Consider the following 7,269-nt stretch of genomic DNA (forward strand, 5'->3'; position numbering starts at 1 on the left):
TCTGACTGCATCAGAACTTTTTTGAGAAATACAGAACACTTACATGCACTAATTCAAACTTCATAACAACCCAGAAAGTTATGAGCTATTGTTTACAGTTCATAAGTATTGGGAGAAATAGAAATATGAAGGGTTTCTTCCAGGGTCACTAACTTTCGGATACAAATCTAACACTATAGTAGCTATAATTAGACATTCACAATGAAAAAGAGAGAAGATTACTTCAGGTTTGTGACATTAGTGGAAAGAAACAAAAGAAATAGCCAATACAAAACAGGGTTGAAAGAATACAGTAATTGATGTGTTTTGCTAATAATCTTTACCCTCCAAAAGAATGTGAATAAGAATCTTTAGCTCTTTCTAACAGGTTTTCAAAAAGTTCATGGAAAATGTATAGTATGAAAAACCTTTGTGTGGATTTCAAAAATTTTTTGCACCAAAATAATCTTATTTTAATTATAACTTCCCAAAAAAGCTTTCGAAGAATTTTTAAATATCATGGAGATCCTGTTTTTGTAATCTCTCTCTCCATAAATATGTATATGTATATAAATATTATGCATGTATTCAGATAGATGATAGATATATAAAGATGTAAACTTGTGCATGTGTGTATAAAGGCATGGGAAACACCGGTATACAGAATTATATATAAATGAATTATGTCCATGTTCAAGTCTATTGAAAACTGAGATACCTTGTGCAAGCAATATATTTCATGGAAATATAAATGCTAATGAGACTGCTTGATTCAATGAGAACCATGCAATGTCAAGAGTTATATTACTTATTAAAGAAAAATTTCATTTGCTAAAAATGTAGTTAAAAGATATTCATTTCTTTAATATGTCTAGATGACTTTGGCCAGGGATACTTTATTTTGTTGACTGCCTTTCTGTACATAAAATGTGCATTAAAATTGAAAATTTGAAGAACAAATTAAATATTTGTCATCGTGTTTACATTTGGGTGGTGATGGCCCATAATTTGATTGCAAAAGGAAAACAGATATAGAAATAGCATTACTCATGGAAATGGAACTTGCCCAACCTAGCTCATTTTTCCCTTTTATTCTATCACATGTCTTTACTGGAGCTCTGACTGCATACTCAGCCTTGGGTTAAAGAGAAACTTCAACTCTAATTGAAAAACTACAAGAAATCAAATAAAAAATCAAAATAACATATTCATGTTGTTTCATTTTGTTTTATATGTGGTTTCTATCTTATTTGCTCATTTGTTGTTTCTTTTCTTGTTACTTTTAATTAGACTTAGTCAACTCTCTATTAGTCTATATCTGTTAGAACCAAATACTCAGTTCCTAGGAAAAATACTAAGTATGACAGCGTTAGCCGCCACTTGACTACATTGTCTATTATGACTAGGAACCTCACAGACTGCAGAATATGTCATGACGTGAAAAATGAAGCCATTGCCTATATGTCTGTAAGGGAATTTAATTGATTAGACATAAGTGTGTGAATTTACCGATAGTTCAGATGATTGATATCAACTCATTAAATGGTAAAATAAAGGTTTGAAATTTTTTATGTGTCAGTATATTTTGTTGGTGAAACAAATACCTTTTTTCTTTGATTATTCATGATTGTGATGTGCCTATGGAAGAAACTAGAACAGCATTTTCGTAATTATAAAAATCCATTGTGATCAAAAGACCATGATATGTAAATATTAATCTCAAAACTAGTGCTCATTTTTTTCTCTTTTCACAAAAAGAATTTTCTCCTTTACAGATAAGAATTACACTCACGAATTGTGCCTCAATCATTTCCACTGAAAGAGATTTTAAGGAAATTATCTTGAAAAAAATAAACCCAGCATAACTCACCATAATATTGAGTGTTATATGCCTAGTCTTGGTGATTCACAAACACACAAGTGCTTATTCATCTTATTTCTCCCCACAAAATTTAACGTAATATTTTCATATATTACATGCTTGATGAACATTTGTGTGTTGAGGCCACAAGCCAGCACTTTCCATTCTGCTAGCATCCATACTGCTGTCTATATAAACCTGGATCAAAGCAGGATCTCCTTGTGAAAAACATTTGTTTGTGCAGAGTTGTTTCTGTGCTGATATCCTTGAAACTATAGGGAGTTGGAGCTTGTTAAATTTGGAGCAATTCATATAGTTACAAAGATAATGACAAGTACGCTGCAGCTGAAGATCTGTGAATGGTCATGGGTCACAAAGTGATAATAGCTACTGACCTTAATTTAATGTACACTGTACTAGTCAAGGTCCTCCAGAGAGAGAGGGAGAATTGACAGGATATATTAAGTACCTACAAGGGTACTCCAAAATGTTGTTGGAAAAATGGAATTGAATGGTAAGTTTATTTTAGCACAAAAAAAATTTTGAAATCCATGCATGGATATTTCATAATACATATTACCCATGAATTCTCTGAAGACTCCTCATGTATGTGTGTGTGTGTGTGTGTGTGTGTACTTCAAAAATTCATAGAAGATGGAATTAAAACTCGTTCATTTTGCTGCAAAATAATTTTTTTTTGAATAATATTTTCTTTATTTACAAGTTAGAATCAACAGACAAAGAAAGTCCAGGGGACCAAATGGGGAGATGACTGAAACTCCCAGGGCCCCAAATGGTGCGGAAGGATAAAGGGAAAACAGAGTAGAAAAAAAAAAAAAAGTCAACGTAAAAAAAAAAGCGCTCCCCCTTCTCCCCTCCCCATGGAGGCTAAAGGGGGATCATGGCCGTAACCCCCTCAGCCTTACCTAGCTTAAAATAAATTAGAACTATCAACCTCACAACAGGGTCCTTAGAAGTGAACAGGGTAGCCATGACCTTAGGTAATCCCTAATAGGGCTGTTGCCCACTCCCACCCTGCGGCCCTGCCCCATCCCAGGAATTCTGAGCAGGGGGGGCCCTCTGTGCCCGAGGTCACTCCCAATGGGGCTGGGATTTCCATAGTTTGCTGTCCATGCTCCTCCTTCAGCAACATCCCTGCATCCCTCTCCCCTGCAGAGCCAGCTCTCCTACAGAGGGGGGAGGGAAGGTGAGATGAAGTGTCACACCAAGAGGAAAGAGGCGGGGCAGGGTGGGTTAGGGGTCCGGTCCTGCGGAGCCTTCCTGCCCCATCTGGCCTGGCCCCTTAGCCTGAGTCTGAATCACTGGTGTCTGAAGAAGAGGAAGATGAAGAGGATGAGCTGGAATCTGAGCTGGAGCTGGAAGCACTGAGCCGCGACACTGCCACTTGCTGTGCAGAGGATGCCTCTGTTTTCTCACTCACTTTCTTGGGGGGTTTTTTGGTAGAATTTAGCTGCCCGCTGACATCTTGTAACCGCTTTTCTAGTTCCCGCTTTTTCTCCAAAGCCAATTCTTCCTTTGTCTTTCCCACAGGTTTCTTAATGGTGTAGGGCTTCCGGGGTTTCTTTCGCAGGCATGAAAGGACGTAGCGCTCAAGCTCTCTCAGAGTGGAGGGCTTGAGCGTCTCAAAGTCTATCTCTATCTCTTCTGGGTTTGAGTCACGTAAAGAGGGTTCCCTGGCCTGGATGATATGTACAACTCGACCGAGTTTCTCCCCGGGTAACTTGTTGATGTCCAGGCTCAACTGTCGCTTCTCATCGTAACTCATGGGTCTGCTCTCTTCTTCCTCCTCTGAATCGTAACCCGTGGGCAGGGCAGGTGCAGCTGTCTTTGTGGTCTTTTTGGGGAGCTTGGTGCCACTTCCTCCCGAAGGTCCGAAGCCAGGGGGGCCTAGTGCAGCAGCACCGGCACCCCCACCACCACTTGCTTTCTTGGATTTCTTAGGCTGAGGTGGGCGGGGTGCCCGAGTCCCCTTGTCATCTTCGTCAACTGCAGTTCGGCCTCGATGTTTCTCTGCCTTCCGTTTCTTCTTCTTCTCCTTTTTCTCTCTCTTCCGCTTGGGCTTAGATATTGGGCCCTGGGATAGGGCAGCCAGTTGTTCATGTACTGCCCACAGCTGTTCCTGTAGTTCTGCCAAACGATGGGCCCTTTCTTCCTCTGAGTCCGAGCTTTCACTCTCCTCTTCTTCCTCCTCCTCTTCCTCATCCTCCTCTTCTTCCTCAGAGGAGCTATCACTGCTACTCTCCTCACTGGAGGATTCTGAAGAGGATTTGGCCAGGCCAGGGGGCACGGCAGTTGAGATTGGTAAAGGCCCTGGTTCCAGTGGTTCATCTGGCATCTTAGCATAACGGAACTCAAATACATCCTGTAGCTTTCGGGCCATGGCCACAATATCATGATCGGGAGGATTGTACTTGTAGCAGTTGGAGAACATAAGCCGCACATCAGCAGCAAACTCCTGTGCATCTCGGTAATCACGATTCTCCATCTTCCGCTTGACAGTGCTGAGGTCCATGGGGTGCTTAATGATGTCATGGTAGTCATGCAGGCCGAGAGCAGAAGCGTCCACGGGTTTATAGAAAGGCCAGGCATAGGCAGCATGCTTCTTAGAGAGTAGCTCCTTCAAGATGCCATTGCAATGTTTTAACTGTTCGGAGAGCTTTCCTTTCTTAGAGCTCTGGTGTTGCTGCTGAGAGTCAGGCAAATCTTTGCGTGGGGGCTTGATGGGGCGGCCACTCTCTCTGCGCATAGGCGGAAGCCTTGCTGCCTTAGGTTCAAGACCCCCAGGAGGGCTAGCTGGAGAACCAGGAGCCAGGATGGCCGTAGGTGTAGGGGTGGTAGTATCTGCTTTCCGCTTAACCCCTTTTTTCTTGGCAAGAGGCTGAGCTGGAGGAGCTGCGGAGACAGCAAGGAGCGGAGGGCCAGCAGAGTGCAGGGACTTGAGAAGGGGAGAAGAGATGACTGACGGATGGGGAATGTTGAGGACGGTGGTAGGTATCTCAGGCGGTGGAGTATACAGGGCTGTGTGGGACACAGAAGAGACGGCAGGCACCTGATGGGCACTGGTAATACTGCCCTATAGTGCTGCCAGCTTGGCCCCCTTTTTGTGGCTGTTCTTAGGGATGGTCACCACGAGCTCTTGCTCTTCTTGGGGCATTGACGCCACTTTCTGTAGGAAGATCTTTTCCAGTGTTTGTGCCATCAAGACAATGTCATCAGTGGGCTTGTTGTAAATGTAACAGTTGGTGAACATAGTATTGAAATCCTGCATACACTCGGAGGCAGCCCAATAGTAATTGTTTTCAAGTCTCCTCTTAATAGTACCCATATCCATAGGCTGTTTTATAATTTTGTGATAGTCCGGAAGGCCCAATTTGACAGCATCCACAGGCTGCCGGAATGGCCAGGCAAACTGATGTTTCCATAGAGCCTTCATCACCACCTTGTGCAGGTACTGAAGCTGATTGGTGACTCGTCCTGGCTTTTTGGGATTAGACACCTCCGGGGGTGGTGGGTTGGCAGGGGTCAGTTGCAAAGCCGGCACTGAAGCCATCGTAGGGCTTTCAAATCCCTCATACAACAGGGAGGGCTTTCGAATCCTTTTCCCTGGTGCTGCCGCCTCTGGACCCAGCCCCAGTAACCCTGCATTCCCTTCCCCAGGGAGCTTGTTGTGGGGAGTCACGTTTTGCAACATCTTGACCGCGGGGAACCGGCGCTGCCCTCAGCCGCAGAAGTCCGGGTGGCCTCGGTTCCCCTCACCGCCCGGCCCGGCATAACCCGGGAAGTGGGGGGGAGGCCGCTGCCGTCGGCCCTCCAGGCGATAACCCCTCCGCCGAGCTGGCACACACACAGTCTCCTCCGCTACCTCTCGGAGAGCTCCCGGCAGCTTGGCGCGCTTCGCAGGCGGCAGACAGCAAGAAAATGGCGGCGGCCTCAGCTTAGGCGGGCAAGCAACGGGGGACGCGCTCTTCAAACCCAAAGACGGCCCCGATCCCAGACACCGCCGACAATACAGCCCGCTGCTGGTTTGCAGGGGTCCCCGCTTCCTGTCGGGATCGTCCAGGATGGACGAAGTCCCGTTTCGACTTCGGATGGAGGCGGATGAACACGAAAAGTGGTTTAGGGAGACGCCGCCTCCATCTTTGAAATCCTCTTGAGGGCGGAGTAGAGGGGGTGGACAGACTCCGAGGATTGGGCGGGGCCCGAAAAAGGGGAGCTCCGGGGGCTTCTATAGGGTCTGTACTGTCCGCCGGGACCGGTCATAGGCCGAGCCGAAGGCCATTTCCAAGTGGATGGACGTGGATTGTAATGGCGGCCCCCGACGACTCGAAAGCTCTGTTTCTGTAGGCAGAATCCTCCAGCTCGTTCTAGAGGCTGCTCCACTCCAGCGCGAAATGGCGCCGCCGAGCTCCGCGCCAGCCCTTTATATATAGGCGGGGGGGTGGAGCCTCGCCGCTCATGCGCGCCACCCTGCCCGAGATTTCCCCCACCCCCTCCGCGCGCACTCGCTCGCTCACGCGCGTGAAGAGGCCAAGTCGAAAGGGGAGGAACACCTCTCCGCGGGAGCCTTTTCCATTGGTCGGCCGATGCAATGACGTCATAAACCTCCTTTCCAAGGCGTCAGTCACCAGGCAAGAGTGCCGCATAGACCCACAGGGAAGCGGCAGCCCGCCATATCTCCGAGCCAATTGGCTGCGCTGCGGCTCGGCGACTCCAGGGAAAGAGGAAGGCTGGAAGGGGTGCAGAAGCCATCTCCCCAGAGCCTCCAGCACCCGCTCCCCGCCTCCCCCTCCAACAAAGTCTTTCCAGTCTTCCAAGCTCGGTGCGAGTGGCGACTGCCGGGCCTGAGCAGGTCGTGCCATTCGTAGCTCGTCCATTGGCCAGACCGCAGGGAGCCGGGAGGGGTCGCGTGGGCGTAGTCGGCCTCGGCGGCAGGGGCGTGGCGGCAGGACGCCCGTCGGGCTGTTGTTCTCGGCAGTGAGGCCGCTGCAGGAGATTCTGGATCCTGGCACCTTCCAGGGGGGCTCCAATGTTGCCCGCGGCTTGGTACGGGGGGAGAACGTAATCCGGGGTGTCAACCCCCCCCGGAAACTGAAGCTGTGTTGGGGGAGGGGGCGTAGCCCCCAGCCCCTCCCCTCCCAAGCGGGCTGGGGGGGTTGCTGCAAAATAATTTGCAATTCATGCATAAAAGATGTCTCTGAAAAGTTTGCATAATACATCTTATGAGAAAATAATTCATGTATAGAGAGAGGGAGAGATAGATTCTTTCATCTGCTGGTTCACACCCCACATGGCCACAATGGCCAGGGCTGTGCCAAGCCAAATCCAGGAGCCAGGAACTTCATCCGGATCTCTTATGTAGGTACAGATGTCCAAACACTTGGGCCATCCTCTGCTGTGCTTCCCAGGTG

At 47.6% G+C, this 7,269-nt stretch overlaps 1 pseudogene across 1 annotated transcript; it reads right to left on the bottom strand.

Moving 5' to 3' along the window:
* Positions 1–2,530: 2,530 nt before the first annotated feature.
* On the bottom strand, positions 2,531–6,751 carry LOC149127036 (bromodomain-containing protein 2 pseudogene; annotated as a pseudogene). The gene has a single exon (XR_016232465.1). The product of XR_016232465.1 is annotated as a bromodomain-containing protein 2 pseudogene (transcript).
* Between the last annotated feature and the right edge of the window lie 518 nt (positions 6,752–7,269).

The sequence above is a fragment of the Oryctolagus cuniculus genome, chromosome 4 (assembly GCF_051225735.1).
Source record: "Oryctolagus cuniculus isolate XC-2025 breed Fujian yellow rabbit chromosome 4, ASM5122573v1, whole genome shotgun sequence".
Taxonomy (NCBI): Eukaryota; Metazoa; Chordata; class Mammalia; order Lagomorpha; family Leporidae; genus Oryctolagus; species Oryctolagus cuniculus.